Source organism: Cydia strobilella, chromosome 5, assembly GCF_947568885.1.
Source record: "Cydia strobilella chromosome 5, ilCydStro3.1, whole genome shotgun sequence".
Classification (NCBI taxonomy): domain Eukaryota; kingdom Metazoa; phylum Arthropoda; class Insecta; order Lepidoptera; family Tortricidae; genus Cydia; species Cydia strobilella.
This window is the reverse complement of record NC_086045.1, coordinates 2207912-2225651: the sequence shown is the minus strand read 5'-3', so window position 1 is coordinate 2225651 and position 17740 is coordinate 2207912. Positions and strand designations below refer to the sequence as shown.

The following is a 17740-nucleotide window of genomic DNA, read 5'->3' as shown; positions in this document are numbered from 1 at the left end:
CTGTCAAAGCTAGTGTGTTGTTAGTACATCAGGCTTCTTCAAAACAGACAAATGATCGATGTATAGACAAATACATAGGCAAACGGTATTTAGGTACTCGATATTTACCGTCGATTGACGGTATTTCGGTAGATTTTCAAAATATTTTATACTGGACGCTCGATGCCCAAAGGGACGGTAGTTTGGAAGGGACGGTAGTTCGGAAGGGACGACAAAGGGACGGTGTGGTGTGACATTAAAAAGGACGGAAAATCGTCCTATTTGGGACGATCTGGCAACACTGTGTGTTTACCTCATTAAACAATAAATAAAAAAAAACCTCATTAAATGTCAAAGAGAATATAATTATAAGATAGAGCGGTACTTTACTGTCATAATAAATTTTGTAGCCATAGTAAATTTACTGCCATCTATCGACACGCGATTAAAACTTAAAATAAAAATGTATAAAATACCGAAAAATGTACATACATATGGATAAATGATTTTTTTTATTCGTATTTATTATTTTTGTATGATTTCGACCATGATGCCTGTCCGTCTGTCACAGCCTATTTGCTCCGAAACTAGGACATATTAAGTCGAGATTCGGTATTTAATCAAGAGCAGCGCCTAAAAAACGTGATTAGCAATAAAACATCAGCTGTTGTCATAGGTCTTTATTCAACTTAAGGGGCCCACTGACTATCAGTTCGCCGGACGATATCAGCCTGTCAGTTGTTCGGAACTATCAAATAGTTGTTCTAACTGACAGGCCGATATCGTCCGGCGGACTGATAGTCAGTGGGCCCCTTTAGGCATTAATAGTATATTGTGTATTAAGTAAGTCCCCGGCAAGCTCGGTTCTCCAACAACAAAAACATCGTTCGAAAATTTTTATCACAAAAATAATAAACACACTAAAGAAATTTAATAATACATAAATAGATCGTACTTATATATATTATATATTTATATAAATATATATTTAATCAATATTTTATATTCAGTAATCAATATTTCAACGGTAGGCCTCCAACGAGATGGAGCGACGACCTGGTGAAGGTCGCGGGAATTCGGTGGTTGCGAGCGGCACAGGATCGGTCGGAGTGGCGAGCCTTGGGGGAGGCCTATGTCCAGCAGTGGACGTCTATCGGCTGACATGATGATGATGATGATGATGAATCAATATTTATGTAAATGTAAAACAGAAACAAAGTAATAATAGTTGTAGGCCGCCCGTACTGAAAGCGAGGATTTAGAAAAAAAAAAGCTCGGTTCTCCATACAAACGTAGTTACGCTCTCATTTTAAAACGACTAGCTAGATTGCTCTGAAACTTTGTACTTACAATAGGATAAGGTAAATCTAGGCCTGTAATTAGTTTATGTAGCTTCATATACCATATAAAAAACACCTACAGCGAATTTAAGTGTTTCATACAAAACTTGTTTTTGCTCTATTTCGTTTCTTTTATATAATAATAATAATAATAATAAAATACTTTATTGCACACTACAAAATAAAGGTTACAGAGAATACATTGGAATTTAACGGCGTAGGTTACAACAGGCGGTCTTATCGCTAAACAGCGATCTCTTCCAGACAACCTTCAGATAGCGAAACGGCGAACATAGTTAAGTGTACGGGTGTATACTAGAGTTATATAAACTAATTACAGACCTAGATATACCTTATGTCATTTTATGTGCAAAGTTTCATTACAATCCAACGCGTCGTTTTAAAATAAGAACGAAACTCCGTTTGCATGGGAAGGTAAAATTCGGCATTACTGCGTGTGCTATCAAAATCGTTGCAGAATTTTCTTGGTCTAACTCTAATTCCTTTATTTTATTTATTTATTTAAACTTTATTGCACAAAAAAAAGAAAAATGTACAAATTGCGGACTTGATGCCAAAAGGCATTCTCTACCAGTCAATAGTGATTTTTTTGCCGTTTTTTTTGCGTAATGGTACGGAACCCTTCTAGCACGAACCCGACTCGCACTTGACCGGTTTTTTATACCACCCTAGTACAAATGTTATTTATTGTTAAAATGACAAGATTTTATCCGATATCATTGACCGTACGTTCACCAGCTCCGTAATTGTTTTACTATCATAGCGCAATGGAAACTTTTTTTGCTAAAATAGTTTTCGCAAACTCACTGCAATTCGCGTATTTTAGCTTAGCGCTTAGCGTCAACATTTCTGCACAATACTTGGTTGTAAAACTTGCAAAAATCTGTATTTAAAATACGATTACGTGAAAATGCTCTGAAAAACAAAGGAACACGGTGAAAAAATTATGAAATCCTGAAACAGTTACGAATGATCCTATCTTGTTTTGTAACGCAAATGTAAGACTAATACACTAGTTTTAGTGTCCAAAACGAAATGACCCCTTTAGCGTATATATGACATTTCATAAAGCGCAAAGAAATAGGTTGTGTGAGTGATTGCGGCGGGTCTAGATAAGCTAGCAGCTAGCTGAAAGGATTAACATTCAACACATGCTAGAGTGGGCAAGCAGAGAACGTCGCGACTGACCACAGGCAGTCGAAACCCGCACGTCTTAGCGTACGCTCTCCACGCTCCCAAGGTACGCACTTCCCGCCACGATTCAAACTTCGAACGTTCGAACACCTTTTTTTATTCCAAGCGCACTCGCGCGTTCAGCCAAAACTGACCTGCCAGTGTCCAAATCGCGGCCGTTGACATCGGAACCTTTGAAATGGAACGCTTTACAGGAATTTATTTTCCTCGGTTTTCGAACGCGCTTTTGATTTTTGGCGGGAACGTGTGACGAAGTTTTTTTTAATTGACAGTGATCGTGACTAATCTGCCTGAAAGTGAACAATGGTGAATTCCACTTAATATTTATCAGTGCTTTTAATACATCAAGAATTTAAAAAAAATACTATAAAGGTGAGTAGATGCATAATTAAATAGGTAATACGGTAAGTATCTTTAAGTGGCGGTGTTGTTACTCAATGATAAATTTTCTGGTGTCTTTCGCTTTCTAAAGTCTCGGCCATGAGTGTGGCCGCAGTCACGACGGGTAAATTTGCAACGTGAAATGCTTTACAACATTAATTGTAACAAGTTGTATTAAAACTGGTTATTATCCAGGAACTGAGATACGCTCGCGTTGTGAGTTATCTACATTGTCTTCTTCTCTCGAAAAATCCTCCGTATTAAATAAAAAGCTCGAAATATAAAAAAAATAACAAAGACGCTGTCTTGAGTTTTTCGTCACACAAAATTATTATTTCCCAAGAATGTAACCTAGGTCGAATAATCCTGGAACCTCCTATAATAAACCGTTTGTAGCTAATTTTATTTTGTAGCCGCCCAGAGGCCTATAAAAAGGTCTCCCATTACGTTCTAATCTAAAAAAACGGAATAATTATTATGACAAGCCAAAATTTCATTTCTCGTGCCAAGTTTTGTTGTCTGGGCGGCTAAAAATTAATAGAAATCGATAACACTTCGTGATAACAGATTTACAAATAATTATAATTATAAATTAGCACACGCCTCGCCCGCAACATGGTTTGCGTATAATTTGTTGAAAACTTTCAACCCCATATTTACCCCCTTATGTGTAAAATATCCTTTCCACACCACCTATTCGAAAAAGGACCTTTTCTTCCCCGCTAGGAGGGATCTTAATGACACTTTTTTTCCCTGCTAGGAGGGATCAAAGTGGCACTTTTCTGTTTCAAGACATTTTTTTTTTCTTTTTTGCATACATTTTTTTAGGTTACATAACATTTTGGAACACAACAATTTCCTCATAGGTGATGTAAAAAACGGTATGTGTCGTAGCAAAATTATTTCCACCTTGGGCGTTAACACTTAAATACCTCACTACGCTCAGGATTCTATTTTAGAATCCCTCGCTACGCTCAGGATTCAATTATAGAATCCTTCGCTTCTTTCAGGATTCAATGTACGCCCTCGCCGTAAATACGTCATTTTGCTCCCTTGTGACACAATCTACTATTAATAGTGGAGTTGTACAACATTTGAAAAATATATGTTTCAAATTGTGCGTTGTCTGTTAGTGTCTAAGTACCTAAAGGAACTGTTTTATTATAACAAGATATACACTTTTAATAGGTAAACAATTATGACGCGTTTAGGTACTATATAGATAACAGTGAGTACAAAAACCAGTTAATAAAATTGAAAGTGCGACATAACTCGAAGCCGGCGACCGTTTAAATTAAAACATTCCATTTCATCTGTCGCAAATTGTAATTGTATTTATCTATCACGTACAATCAACAACAATTGCTATACAATACATGAATACAGGTGTTCAAAACACCCACACATCTATTGGAAATCCAAGTCCCGCAGAAACAAAGTGCAGAATCGCCTTGGAGGCGCGTTGATGTCTTTTGTTTTATAAAGTAAGTGGAACTTGTTATAGATTTCTGGAGAATTGTAGTGCTCTGGGGAGTGGTTTATTGAATATTTCATTATTCTACGTGTAGTGTGTAGTATTAAGTTCTACCTTTATGTACCTTAACGAATATATGAATAACTTTTAAGGTTTTGCCACACTGGATGCGTTCTGCGGGCAGCGGTCAGGTCAAACTTCAACTTCAAAGGTTGCTGTCAATGTTGTTCATACATAATGCGGGTTTGACCTGACCGCTGCCCGCAGAACGCAACCAGTGTGGCAAATCCTTTAATATAATGACAGTTGTTGAAAGCCCGTCAAAAGAATACTTTTGGCACGTAGGGTTGTCTCTCGTAATTTTTTTTTTAAATAAAATGTAAGGAATCAAATGGTACCATTTTATATTCCTTTTTGAAAGTTAAAAAAAAATATTGTGAATTTGTCATCTTGTATATTTTATTAATCCCATATATTTTTAAGTTTCCAATTTATTGTAATAAATTGCTCATCACTACATTATAAAACAAAGTCGCTTCCGCTGTATGTCTGTCCTTATGTATGCTTAGATCTTTAAAACTCCGCAACGGATTTTGATGCGGTTTTCACCTATCAATAGAGTAATTCTTGAGGAAGGTTTAGTGTATAATTTGTAAAGGTTTTGTGTAACCCGTGCGAAGCCGGGGCGGGTCGCTTTTTCTATATATTTAACTACAAACAACCCTATTCTGATCTTTGTCAAATCATAGACTCTGTTCGGAAAGAGAAGAGTTGTGGAATGTATGGGGCCCAATTTCCACGACACTTCTCTTTCCGAACAGACTCTAATTGCATTTATCTTAATGTTTTGACGTGTGGTGTGAGCGGCTATAAATAGGATACGCGGCCTTAAATTTGCTACTATTTGGTTGCATGTCTATTACTATATTTACTATAAACTGGTTATTAGTTCTCAATACTGTGAGCTAATCGAGCCATCTGACCTAGTAGCTGTTTCCTTTATTTGCCGTTTAGGTCCAATTCTATTGCTTGCGTCAACAGTTTACCTACTACAAATATGGCTTAACATATTTTAATATGTATATATTTCTAGTTTCGCCATTTCACATTATTTTAATTTAAGAATCTGAATCTCTATGGTTACTGAACCAGCAACGAAATCTACAAATGAAACTCTCGGTACATTTTTGACTTCGAAAAACGGTCCATGTGACTGATATTCAATAAAATCTGCCAAGGAGTGGAACGCCCTGCCCGAGTCTGTGTTTCCGCATGAGTACAATTTGGAGCTCTTCAAGGCAAGAGTTAATAGGTATCTCATAGGTAAGCGTGCTCCACCGTAGATCACATCATCACTTACCATCAGGTGGGATCGTGGTCAAACGCCTGCCTATTCATCATAAAAAAAAACCCGCTGCTTTGAAAATTACCCAACACACAATTTCCCGCTCTTAAAAAAAATGTGATTGGTAAAAAATTTGCAAAATCGCATTTTGCTCACTGTTTTTAAGCAGCGAAGTACCCTTGTTTGAGAAGGCAGCTTAAAGTGAAAATTAATTTACCATTTGTGGATAAAATGCAACTTTCTCTGCAGTTTTTGGAGAATGAAGACAGCCTTTACGAGCTGGTGTGGCCAAACCCCTTTTTGCAGTTTTTGCGTGATTGTGACATCTAAAAAGATTCAAAAATCAGCTCCGGTCAAAGCCATTCAAAATCTGCGTTACGCTTTGCCACTATTCATAATATACTTGTTTTTTTTTATACTACGTCGGTGGCAAACAAGCATACGGCCCGCCTAATGTTAAGCAGCAGAGGAGTTACATGAGTATTAGCTTAATCTTTTTAACCAACTTCAAAAAAGGAGGAAGGTTATCAATTCTACCGTATTTTTATTTTTTTGTATGTATGTTACGTCAGAACTCCGTCATTTCTGAACCGACTTGGAAAATTATTTTTTGTTTGAATGTATATAGTCCCTTTGCCTAGAGAATGCCCTTTGGCATTAAGTCCGCAATTTGTTATATTTATCTTTGTTTCTGCAATAAAGTTTAAGTCAATAAAAAAATTGATATATTAATTACAACAATATTACAAATAATTACATACTGTAACTAGTCAAGACCGTTCCTTGTCGCTTCCGGTGCAAAAGTGCCCATAATGCTCGCGGCATTACCATGCTGTATGGCAATGGACAGCCTTTGCACCAGAAACGACTCTCCTTTTTGCAGAATGTCGAAGGCCTATGTCAGGCAAAGACTGTTTTGCGCCAGTAAATAAATAAATAACGTCAACTGGGGTGAATAGGTATGGCCCCTATCACCCCATAGGGTTAAAACTTAAAATATGATTTACCCGACAATTTCTTCAAAAATAACTACACAAATTGTATCATTCGATTGTAAATTATAGTAGATTTTGTATGATACAATTTTTGTGGGTATTCTTTACCCACAAAAAATAAATTACAAATCTGGTGGGTAAATTGTCAGGTGAAGCACATTTTTGGTTTTGTCCCTATTCACCCCAGCCATCCCTATTCACCTCGGTTGACGGTAATATCAATTAAGAATCTCGTCGTCCGCAGTAGCCGTGCGTGTTGCGATGCGCGTGCGTTTCGCGATCATTATGAAAATTGTTTAATAGCTTCGTAATTCTACACATTAAGGTCGGTGACCCCCTTGGAGTTCTCTGGCTTCTAATGCATTTAACCGACTTCGAGATTTCGAAGGTTCTCAATAGGGGGGTACGACTGCAATGTTCTTCCACCAGAGTGCAGCATTAGCCCCTTTAGTAAACTGTAAACCATAGAGTAACTTGTACATACTGTACCTTTAACAATTTGTTGACAAGTTTTCAGAGATAATAAAATATGACATTGTGGCATCAAGGCGGTTTGTTTCCAGAGGACCTACCGGGAAACGCGAATCCGAAATTTCGCTATATGCCTCTCTATCGCTTGACACAGATGTTAGATAACGAAATTTCGATTTTCTTGTTTCGGGATAGACCCTCAGATTGTGCCAGTGGCGCCCTCTACGCAGAGTTTCGCGTAATATTCCTTATTCCTCGCTTTTTTTTAAGCGCGTTCTTTTCGCGACGTCCGCTTCTCCATACCTACAAATGTAGTCCCCATTTTCCTGCTTGGATATTGACATTATGGAAAATATTTAAACACAATTTATTGTATGTATACCCCTTCGTTTGACATGATTCGTGTATTCGTGTAGGAGGTGCAAGCGTGCACTGCTTGCCCTTAGAGTTGGTCAAAGACGCCTAGTCTTACTAAGATGGCATATATTCGAGAAATTCGGACGGGTACCGCGGTGGCGAGGTGGCCTAGGGGTTCATGGCGTTAGCCGCGATAGCTAAAGACGCCGGTTTGAATCCGGCCTTCACCACTGTAGGGCTTCGTCACTTTTTCTTTAATATATGACATCTAATTTATAATTTATATATATATAGTAGTGTGACTACTTAAAAACACAAATCAAAATATTTAATAAAATAATTTGATTTGTTCCCAAACTTGTTCATGTTACTTGGTTTAATGTTATTTCAGAAGGTCTTTTATTTCTGTTTTTGAAATGTCATGTCATAATTATAATATAAGGCTGATCATGGGCTGATCACTCACACACTGACATTACGACGTTCTCATACTACTAGTCATACTAAATTATTGTTGTATGGATGGTATAGAAAGGATCGCAATCTCTTATGGCAGAATTGTTGTAAAAGTGACCGCGTTAAGCTTTAAATAATAGTTCCTAATCTCTCCGGTGGCGCTAGTTAGGCTCTGGGACATGAGTATAACATGAACCATAGAAGGCAACAAATAACCCGACCAAATTACGTAGGTTGTTTTTGGTAATATTTCGGTGTATGGTGGCGCCGCCTAATTACTGTTTTTTGATGGACACTTTTCATACATAGAGATTTGGCTCCTTTATACAGTCTCCATGTATTATTGGTCAAACCAAATTGGCAGTAAATAAGGACCAAAAAAACTATACATCCTTTTTTTTGGGTGCTAGTACTAGTGTAAGACAAAGATTTAAAATTTAACACAACCGTTTTAAAAGTAGTCATATACTTAAATTTAATGTAAATGAATGGTCATTTCTTAGATTGTATGGCGGCGGCTAGGTTCGTGTGACTCTTCCCCACTACTTATGTACATATTAAACTTTTCGTTGGTCTCCATTTCTTATAAGTAGTAAGCAAAAAACGCGCAGGAAGAGAAAGTATATTAATACACATTAAATTATATTCACGTTTTACTGCCGTGGCCTTGCTATCGATGCAAATCGAATTTTATTTTTAATACAGACTGTCCCGGTTGGCGGTCCAAGTAAAAAAACTGGCGGTGATTACCTGATTACACAGCTATAAATTTGATCTGGTATTCTAAGGATATGATCTTGTCAGTGTCAAAAGTAATGCTTTTGGTTGAACAAATGGCACTTTGATCCATGATAAATTCAGATCAAATTCTTAACTTGTTATAACAATCAGAATACTCCTCCTGGCCAAGTGTGTGTTGGTTTCGTTTTATTTTTACCTTCCGACTCTCTTGATCGGTTTGTTTGTCACGCAGTACCTAATCTTTTTCTTAATTATCACACAAGTTTGATATTTTCTATATGTTTAAGGTTTCAATCCATTTAAGTTTTATAATTTGTTGTTATAGCAGCTCACTAACTCACAATAAGTACACATCCTGAGTATCCTGACTGACTGAAATTAATTGATTTTTAACAAGCAGAAACGTCTGCGATCGATGCTATTAAGCTTAGAATAAATTTTAAAGTGGAAAAATTACTGCCTTGGGTGAGACTTGAACTCACGGCCTCTGGATCGATACTCCAGCGCTCTGCCAACTGAGCCACCAAAGACCTCATCCATAGTCAGCACAAATCTTCCCACTATATGAGTCTAGGGGACCCCAGCGACATCTACCGTAAGAGTGTTACACTTCTTAAACGGCCACCGGAGTTCCAAGTCATATTGGAAAGCAGTAATTTTTCCACTTTAAAATTTATTCTAAGCTGAAATTAATTGATCGGTTCATATTATTTCACAACTTAATTTACGTTGAAATAAATGTTTAACTAATACTTATAATAATCAATCAAATTATTTGTTAATGTGTAATGTGTACGTTGGGAAATTAGTACAAAAAATTATCGATATAAAAAATGGTAGCCAAAAGTTTGAGAATCACTCCTATAATATGTTTTTTTTTACGTTTTCTGACGGAAGCGTGTTTGGATGCAAGGTAAATCAGCCGGCGGCGACTGCCACACATTTCACTTTCCATCTCTTTCGGGCTAACGTTACCATCGTCCACAGTTTGGCAGTTGGTAAACCTTAATACCAAGTCATAGGGTACATCAATGATCAGCTAAGTGTTAAATTATAGCGGCCAATTAGATAACGCCAATGTTACAGATAATAAAGACATTCCAACATGTCGCTGTGTTCAGCGGCCTCTTATTATCTGGCAAACCAAATTACTCAGTAAATAAAAACTATACTTATCCCTTTCTTTTGGGTTCTATTACTAGCGTAACAGAAAGACAGTATGATTCTCTCTGTCTATGTTTAAAATGAGACGTCCACGGATTGTACAATTACAGGTTAAAATTCGTAAATGAATTTATAAATGTTACATGTTTCAATATCGTCAGGTGATAACCAGCAACACTTAGTAATTAATGCTAAAATTTTAGTCATAGTGAACCGCACTTTAAATAAAACAAGGTTGATTTTTGTGTTTTTTTTTGTAATTAGTGAGCTTGGGTTGTCACATAACGATCTTTTTATCAGATAATATAGGAAAACGTCGACGATAGTCAAAACCATATTTTTAAGTACCTATATTTGTTTAATTTATAAAGTTAATGGGATGGCTCTGGCACTGACATTTGCAAACTTACGGATATGATCAAAATCATAGTCTAAACTAAATGAACAATATTTTACCTAATATTTACAATGGAAAGTCGCGTTTATTGCCAAACCTTGACGAATCAATCTAACAACACACATACAATTTGAATTATAAGTATTTAATTTTTAACAGAGAAAAACCCATTCTACTTATTGACCATTCTAGAAAAGGAATTTGCATAGATATTTTATTAGGGTTCCGTACCCAAAGGGTAAAAACGGGACCCTATTACTTAAGACTCCGCTGTCCGTCTGTCCGTCTGTCTGTCTATCACCAGGCTGTATCTCATAAACCGTGATAGCTAGACAGTTGAAATTTTCACAGATGATGTATTCCTGTTGCCGCTATAACAACAAATACTAAGAAGTACGGAACCCTCGGTGCGGTGAGTTCGACTCGCACTTGGCCGGTTTTTTATAGTCCGTTATTAATAGCCGTTTGTAACACCATCTCAGGTGATTTTATTTTGTATTTTACAAATAGCGTTTTTGTTTACAACCAGTAAAAGAGAAATCGAAGTATAGTTGGTCAAGCAAATCTTGTCAGTAAATGGAAACAAAAAAACTACACTCATCCCCTTCTTCTGGACGTTAGCACCAGTGCAAGACAAAGACAGTATGACTCTCTCCGTCTACGCCTGAAATGAGACAGTCCCTTGACAAACTATAAATATGTTCACGCAAAGCCAATAAATCAACGAAACTTACGGCTTGGGTGAAGAAATGCCTCAAGTAACAAAAACCAGTAATAAAGCACTGTCTCAACTAAGACGTGAAAAACTATAAAAAAAACTTATATAGTACTACTTGTAACTCGTGAAATACGGCGTTGCGTGATTTGTTTCCAAAGTTGATCTTTGGTTTAGTTGAAAATGGTACCAAACTTGACTTAGAACCAAAACTTCTTGACTTGACTTACAACCTTAGACGTCGACGATCCCCTCTCCACCTGCATTTAAAAACTTGATGGCTCCACTTCTTAAATACATCTTAGGAACACTAAGATTACTTATGCCAAAGAATATCTTTTGTTCACAGAACGCCGAATTTGACCTTTAAGTACGACTAATACAAATGCTTGTAATAAAGTTAGTACCTTTAACCGTAATTATAATACATAGAACAAGTTTGGGAACAAATCAAATTATTTTATTAAATATTTTGATGTTTTTTTTTTTTTTTTTTAATACATAGCTTACATGCTCTTTCCACAGTATCGTATTACTACTTATAAAAATTTCAGTCCTTTTGAGATTCGGCGTAACTTTTTTGTACACATATGTTTCTTGATCTGTATGTACCTGTACATTGAATAAGCACATTGAACAAACCTTCGAAAGTATTTTGACAAATTACCGTGACAGTATCTTTTCTTCTCCATTTGTGAGTTACAACAAATGCTGCGACCTTTATCACCTTTATGAATGAAACAACTAGCCGCGCGTTGATGTCTTTTTAACGTGCGAGAAATTTACTAGAGAAAAGAGTCCACAGCAAGCTCGGTTCTCCATACAAACGCATTTTAAAACGACTAGCTAGATTGCTCTGAAACTTTGGACTTACAATAGGATAAGGTATATCTATGACTGTAATTAGTTTATGTAGCTTCAGATACAATAGTTAAAAAATACAGCGAATTAAAAATTTTCATACAAAACTTGTTATTGCTTTTTCATTTGTTTTATAACCTGGAGCTATATAAACTAATTACAGGCATAGATATACCTCATGTCATTGTATGTGCAAGGTTTAATTATAATGTGATTATAATCCAACACGTAGTTTTAAAATGAGAACGAAACTCAGTATTGTGAGTTCACTGTGATATATTATTGACTTAACGAAGTATTTTTTCTATTTTTACATGTTTTAAACTTATCGCAAGGTCTACTGCTCACAGAGCCTCTAGTATTTAGGTGTTTTTTTTTAAACAATATATTTTATCTTTTCATTTTACTTTTTTTATACTAAAATATAAAATTCGGTGGATTTCAGTTATACTCCCAATGGGCACAAAAATATTATAGAATAACTATAAGGAAACAGAAATAAATAGGAAAATACAAGTGAACTTAACCAGCGCTTAAGTACTTAAAAATGTATGCTCGGCCGAAACTACTTTCTTCGGTAACACATCAATGACTCTTTCTCGATCTACATAATGACTGGCTAATAGATTGATGGCTGGGCACACTTTATCTAACAGAATTATGTAAGTCACTTCATTGAAAAGATTTTTAACCATGACCATTATTAGCTCTATGTTTATAAGTGGTTATTTACAGACTAGCCCAAAAATACGTTGACAAATTTTTTTGCGGCATATTCAATCGAATCTAATAAAATCTACAATACAATAATTCTGATGATAACACAGTTTTAGTTTAATTAAATGAGTGCAGGTTCAATTTTAAGAGATTTTGTCAAAACGTTTAATTAAGAAAAATATTCCTGAAAATATTTGTAAACTTTTGTATTTTCGGGCCACCCTATATATAAAAATCTTCGGAATTAAACTTTCGTAAGACATATTTTAAAATATTTAGAACACAACGGTTACACCAACTGAACATGTCGTCAATAGCGACAAAAAATTCCAGTGAGTGTAAACGTTGTGTTCTTATCATAACAATCTTGTGAAATCTTAGCTATTTACACAGATTCGATACCCATTCCTCTATTAAGTGGTCAATTCTTCTGACAATCAATGGCAGTAAGCTTTTCACAAAACTTATCTAACCAACGAGCATAGACAAATTATAAAAATTAATTTAATGCAAAGAGCAAGAAGCAGTCCCAACAGCTTTCTGAAAGTATTATCCGACAGGTACGACTGTCGAATATTCTTAACTGGGCGACCTGTATGTTGACCTGTATGGTGTTTAGTTCTTTTTAGTTGTAGAATAACTTATTTAATTACTAACACTAGTATTAGGTACTTAGCTTAAGACAAACTAACAAAACTCGTGGGGTAGTCACACAAATCTCTGTTTTGACATTTTGCTGGGACGTCAGTTAGCCGCGACCACGACCAGTGAAACCTGTGTCGAAACGTCGGTAAATATATAAAGGTAACAAAATAAATTCGCGATAGACCCGTTTCTAAATGTGATTTAAAACTAACAGAATCTATGGATTGTTATGATCTGCTAAATGATTATTTAATTTAATTTTAATTTATAGACAACCATTGGTCACCCCTTATTCATAAAAACTTGCAAATTGTGCCATTATTAACCAAAAGGGTATTTATTGTCGCTTGTCACTAAGGCGCTGCTTCCATAGCTTCTTTTGGTTGAAAACGTCACCAATGTTTATGAATAACGCCATAGTTTTTCCCCATGCAGTTTTTTTTATGATAAGAGACAAACGAGCAGACAAATCACCAGATGGTACCTAAGCAATTACCGTCGCACATGGAGACCCGCAAAACCAGATGGGTTGCAAATGCGTTGCCGCCGTTGCCGGCGTTTAAGAATGAGTCGTATCGGTCCAGAAATACCGCGAGCACCATGGCGAGCACAGAATAAATAATAGTACTGGGTACTGAAGATTGGGAGGCAGAGAGATCTGTTTTAAGGGAGTCCTCTCTGCCAACAAACTGTCTTGCAGTTTGGCAGAATAATTAAATGTAAAATAGGATTTATTTCGCCAGAATAAATGTTTTTTTTTTCACTCTCTAACAAAACGCATCTATTACGACAGATATGACCGCTAGGTGGCGCAAGCGAGCAGGCATCCGTTCCGTAGCGGTGCGCGGCAACCACTGCTAGACACCAAAATTGGTGTGGGCCGCATGTACTAGCGTCGCAACAAAATCGCGGAGTGAGCGACGCCTGCCGCGGGCGACATTTCATTTCACAGTTTAGCTGTGCGTGTGCGGGGCAGGAAGTTTCTGGAGAAACGCATAGTTGAGGACTGCGCACCTTCTAAGAGTTCTAAGTGATTACAAAATCAGAGGTCAAATTATAATAGAGTTGTCAGAAACGAGAACAATTGTTTTGTGAATACATAGACAGTTAAGACGCTTCCCGATCTAAGATGGATTAGCATACAAAGAAACACCCTTGATCTGTCCACATTGTTATAATTTCTCAGGAACACAGGCCATAATGCTTTTGTCTAGTATTAGCATACGTATAGCCTGTGCTTAAGAGAGGGCGTAAAGCAAAGAAATTTAGAATGAAACAAAAGATATGGCGCACCGCGCGAAACTTGCGATGGAATGCTGTGGCGAGGGTTTTTACCTTTTATCTCAATTACTCTAAAAATATAATCCTATTTGAAATTCTATTCATCAGTCATTAGATCCTTAGACTTTTATATTATATATTATTTTATAGTATACTAAAATTATACACCGTTACATAGGACAAGGACATGACATATTAGTGTCATTTAATTTTAAAATTTTTATCTATGTGTATATTCATTCCATCATTCCATTCGTGTCTCTGTCTAAATTGCGAGACTAAAATTGTACATGAAGTAATTAAAATTATGATAACCTTTTTAATTTTATTATTACTTAGTTGGCCACTCCAGTTCTGAAGTAAAATAAAAATATAATGTCATTGTCACAGTTTTTCACGATTTTGTCCAATTGATCCATGATTTCTTCGGCAGTATAAGTGAAATGTATCAGAGATTAATAATTAAATAATTAGCAATGATGTAGCAATGTCTTGTTTATGTTTACACGTTACAAATTATATTTACATTTTTTACATTAGTGACAAACATTGAAACAAACAATTGATGTTGACAGTGGTAAACTTATTGACAGTTAAATACGCAGTTTATAGTGCCTGGCAAGTATTTACTTATATTTTATGTAAATAAATAGTTACAATAAAGAAAAATATGTTAAATATTTTTGGAATATTAATATTACGTAATCGACGCTAGTCCGACGACTGAAACCCACATAATCTAATTTTTGGTCTAGTAATAAATTAATAATTACTTAGTTTTGGGGATAAATTGATAATGCAATTATACGTTAACGTGGAGCTGATCTGAGGATGCAGGCGGAAGGTAAAAAACGGAACTCCCCTTCAGGTTGATAAGAAAGGTATCGAGAAGTAATTGATGGAAATGAGAAGAAGCAGAGTGAGCAATAAAACTGTGTCACAAAAAATACAGTAACATGTCAAAACCAAAACTATACCCAGCTTTGGAAGTTTCAAAGCACCAACAAGATATCATGACAGGAAATTAGCGCTGCCAAACTGTCACTATCACACGGCACATCACATCACCAAACACAACTGCATTGTTTGTTTTGTTTTATTGCGGTGCTAATGTGATAATAGTATGTATTCCAAACGCACGCCAAGCCCTGGCGAGTTGATAGCTCGAAGAAACCAGTATTAGAGATTGGCAATTAAGGCGCTTCGCGCAGTTTTTGGCCAAAAACTGTTACTTTTTAGAGCTTATAACTTCTAAATAAGTCAACCAAAAATTATGAAAAAAATATATATGCATCTTCACTCTATGGACAACAATCGCAACATTTGACTTTTTTCCTGAAATTTGTAGTTTCACCGAAAAAAAAATAACACGACAGGCCGTTTTGCGGCTAACTTTGCTTATAACTTCTAAACGGCTTAATCGATTAAAATTATTTTTAAACTAACAAAAATGTTTTAACAGGTTCCACAAATGCAACATAGCTTTTCTTAATCAAAAAATATTTTCTTAAGAAATCGAACGTTTTTCCACATTTCATGCGTATGCCTGAAAATGGCGTGGCCGGCAGTCGTGTGCCAGCTTTGAGACGAGGAGGCTGTGTCGCTCGTCGCTCCGTGCCTTCCTTGCACTATGTTCGCTTATGCACAAGCAAAGTGCTATAATATCGGAGTTATTGTGGCCAAAGAATAAATAACTGCAGAGCGCTGATTTGGTTGCGACGCGCATTAGCGAGCGCAACACGGTATTTTGCGGTCTATTACAATGAATGTAATGATAATATCCGTATATATTATACTATAATATACGTATGTTTGAGAAAACTTCATTTGAAATAAATAAATAAATGTTTTCTAACCGACATATTATAATGTCATTCAAGTTTTACGTTTTGAATAATGTTCCATTCCATCTCGAAACAATAAATAATTGATTTAACATAAGCTACCTATTACCTATTACGTTGTATGTATGAATAGTACCTGTTAAAAAACATTGTTTTTGTAGTTTAAAAATAATTTTAATCGATTAAAAACTAGCAAAACGTCCTATCGTATTTTTATTTACGGAAAAACTTACTATTAAGTTTATTGTAGGTTTAGTTAAGTAGTAATTAGTGTTAAATAGTGTAATTGTAGTTATGTCTGTAAATTTTTCATGGGTGATCCTTGCCTGTTAATAAACGTTTTATTATTTTATTATTATTTGTATCTCCTTCTGGATTTCAGTTATTATTTCATTGGGTCAACTTGGTGTATTATGTCTTCTAAATGGGTAAACAAAAAATTATGAAAAAAAAAAATATGAATCTTCATTTATAGTTTTACCGTAATAAAAATAATAAAACAGGCCATTTTGCGGCTAACTTTGGTTATTTTTACTAAACGGCTAAATCAATTAAAATTATTTTTAAACTAACAATAATGTTTTAATAGCTGACGGTCTTTCCACCGCGATACAACCGGCCGACGATTTGTTTTATTAACAATATCATCTAAACTACCATCTGACAAACTATGAAATGGGATGCGATGACTGAAAAGATTTTTTTACATGTTCATGTGACCAGCTGACGGTCCACCGAGATACAACCGGCTGACCATTTTTTTAATTCACAATAGCATCTAAACTATCATCTGACACAGTATCAAGCGGGAGGCGATAACAATTTTTTTTGCGTGTTTCGGGCTGCCATTCCTCAACCCATCAACGGAGCGGCAGCTGACGTCCACAGGGGTTCATCATACATAGCCATTAACCACTAAAAAAATAAATGACTGCAAAGCGCTGATTTGGTTGTGGCGCGCTTGTAATAAAAACCGGCCAAGTGCGAGTCGGAGTCGCGTTCCAAGGGTTCCGTACATTACTCAAATTAAACAATTTATTTTTTAATTGAAACGTGCGTGAAATGTCTTTAATAAACCCGTAGGGGTTGGATCAAAAACTAAATAATTAAGTCCGACTCACGCTTGACTGCTCATTTCTAATAAGTTTTCCTGTGATCTATAGGTAAAGATCTATTTTGTGTATTTTTTTCAAAATTTTATACCCAGTAGTTTCGGAGATAAAGGGGGGGAATGCTCATTTTTTGCCTATTTTCGTGAATAACTTCTAAACAATTTAAAAGTGCTTGTTGCTAGGCCTATTTGAATAAAGAATATATTGAATTAAATTGAATTGTGTTGAATTGAATTGACTGTTTATCCTA

General features: G+C 35.8%; 1 protein-coding gene across 9 annotated transcripts in view; it reads left to right on the top strand.

The window, feature by feature from the left end:
- Positions 1–2469: 2469 nt before the first annotated feature.
- The window catches only part of LOC134741302 (mucin-17-like), a 137894-nt gene continuing 122623 nt past the window's right edge, over positions 2470–17740 (top strand). For 2 of the 9 annotated variants that reach the window (XM_063674037.1, XM_063674039.1), the window contains exon 1: positions 2474–2910. The gene's annotated coding sequence lies outside the window, so the exon portion shown is untranslated. Of the gene's footprint in view, positions 2911–17740 lie in introns of all 9 variants that reach the window. The other 7 variants (XM_063674034.1, XM_063674038.1, XM_063674036.1 and 4 more) reach the window with 7 other exon arrangements.